The sequence below is a fragment of the Octopus bimaculoides genome, chromosome 18 (assembly GCF_001194135.2).
Source record: "Octopus bimaculoides isolate UCB-OBI-ISO-001 chromosome 18, ASM119413v2, whole genome shotgun sequence".
Lineage (NCBI taxonomy): Eukaryota > Metazoa > Mollusca > Cephalopoda > Octopoda > Octopodidae > Octopus > Octopus bimaculoides.
Window position 1 is genome coordinate 12506482 of NC_068998.1, and position 2752 is coordinate 12509233.

The window sequence follows — 2752 nt, forward strand, 5'->3', positions numbered from 1 at the left end:
TATATATATATATATATATATATATATATATATATACACATCATTATTCATGATGATATAAATATATATATATATGTCTTTGTAATTATCTGCTGTATACATTTTTATATGCTATGTTTGTTAGTCTAAGTATAGTTATTTTTACAATCATGGAATATCAAAGTATTATGCTGGTATACACATTTATTACGAAAATAACATACAAAAAACATTAGGCAGTATTATAAATTAATAAACTCATATCACTTGCTACTCGTATTCCACAGGGTTCGGTGACTTATGTATGAACTTCATTCATATTGTTTCCCACCTCTGAGAATGTTGATAGTTTGTAAAGTTCAATTGAAATAATTTTGGATTTCATTGGAATGTTTTTGTTGAGGTGGGTGTTAAGTTTGATGAATGGAATTTTAAAATGCTCATGTGTGTATGAAACTGTGTATGTACATATAAATGTGTCTACATATAAGTATATATATAGACAAATAGATAAATAGATAGATAGATAGATAGATAGATAGATAGATAGATAGATAGATAGATAGATAGATAGATAGATATTAAGTACATATATATTGTGTGTGTGTTGGGTGTTATATATAAAAAATAAAATTTGTATCCCTCAATTTCAATAGTATTCAACTCTTTGTTCAATGGAGGAGCTTAACCATTGAATTTACATAGGTTTTGAGTATTTCAAAAACATATAATCTTAATGTAATTCTAAGTCACATTCAGTGTGACACAGAATGTGACACAGAGTGTGACACAGTATGTAACTTTTGCATTACAGATCAGACACAGTCCCTATTATAGGCCTCCACACGTTTTCTATCAACCCAATTTAACCAGAAACAATGGGTTACCCTGAGGCTCTGGTTAAGAAAAAAAAATCTAAACCCACTTCAACAAGAGCCGTGTGCTGAGTGTGAAATCTGCTTCACTTTAGTATGAAGTGAATTTCTTAACTATTCAACCCTGCCTAAATATTTGTTATTTGCTTAAATGGGGACTGGTTTTATATCTGTGTTAATGAAGCTATTTGCGATGTTGGTTGTATTGGGAATGATATGGTATAATATAAGGTCAGATTTAAATGTAAACAACTGGAGACAGTTCTTTCAAATAGTGAATGTTTTTATTGTCTCTTCATTTTATCAATCACTATTCAATGTAAAATCGGACAATTCAAGCAACATTATATACAATATGTTTATATGTGTGTATGTGTGTGCATGTGTATAGTATCAAAGTTTCTTTTATAATTGTCTTTCATCATGATCACTCTCGTAATTTACTTCGTCATTACCATCGTTAACTTCATCATATATTTCATCCTCTTCTTTCTCACCATCTTCCTTCTTGGCATCATTATCATCATTGTTTCTTCGTTGTAGTCTACATTTCATTGATTAATTTACAAACAGGTGAGGATGAATGTATACATATAGTGAAACCTCACAAGCCACCTGGGTTAATAATCTAGGCTAGTAATCAACTATACTATATGTACATACATCCATATATATATAGAGAGAGATGTATATATAAATATACATGACTGTGTATGTTGGTGTGAGTATGTTGATGCATACATTCATGTATTGTGTTGTTGCTCTGGTTGAGAATCCGGTTTCTACCAGTTTTAATTAATAAACACTATTGTTTGTTTTTCTTGTCTTTAATTCAACTAACATAGCAGTTGTAGCCTCTTTCTACTCGTCCAGTATCTAGAGTAATGTGCACATATAAGTATGCACATACACACCGGGTTAAATTCGAAACATCAATTCAAGAATTCAATTGTCCGAAATGATGTTAGTTCTTTCTCTTTTTCTTTCAATATCGTTTTTCTTGTTTTTTTTTTTTTTGATTTCTAACAGATTGTTCTTTGACATCAAAGATTACAGCTATATATATATATTGTTTATTATATATATATATCATATATTACATATATATATATGTATGTGTTAGTGTTTCTATATAAATACACAAGTCCAGTTTAGGTCCTGCCCAGTGAACTTGGTTTTAACCCATTGTGATCGGAATTTCAAGGAGAATGGTTGGTTTATTGCAGTTTGATTTCTTGATTGCTTTATACACAAATTGGTTAGGTCCATTGTAGAAAAAGTTGAAGAACGGCAAGTGTTTAGTGTAGTTTGGTTAGGGAGGGACACCATAAGTAGTAGCTGACATCCTGAAAAGAAAAAAAAAAAGAATGATTAACCATATATAAAGAGTAGTTCTTTAATATGTAACAAAGATGCATCTTAACAGGTTATATTAAAGGACTTTTAACATTTATGGTTAATAAAATAATGGCCTGTATAACCACGCAAGTAATTCAAGGGATTCATGTTTAAAGTGAAAGAATTTGACAAACAAAACAGTATTTAAACAATTGACTGTGTACATAGGGTAAATTAGAAATTCGTTCAAGAAAGATCCCTCGACGGAAACAGACAAAGCACATTGTTGTGTGTTAATAGAAATTTTCAAAATCCATTCAGTAGCGGTTGTAAGCAAATGTGCAACACACACATATACATATATATATGCACCCCTCCCCACCACCACACACACACAGACAGACAGACAGACACACACACACATATATATATGTATATCTATATCAAATATGCGTTTGTGTGTGTATATGTGTACAAATGGAAAGACAGATAGACAAATAGATAAATCATATATATATGTATATATATATATATATATATATATATATATATATATATAT

The 2752-nt window shown here is 29.9% G+C and overlaps 1 protein-coding gene across 1 annotated transcript in view; it reads right to left on the minus strand.

Annotated features, from left to right (window-relative positions):
- Positions 1-165: 165 nt before the first annotated feature.
- LOC106870479 (probable serine/threonine-protein kinase DDB_G0267686) overlaps positions 166-2752 on the minus strand; it is a 34544-nt gene continuing 31957 nt past the window's right edge. The window contains exon 2 of the mRNA XM_014916588.2: positions 166-2200. The gene's annotated coding sequence lies outside the window, so the exon portion shown is untranslated. The remainder of the gene's footprint in view (positions 2201-2752) is intronic.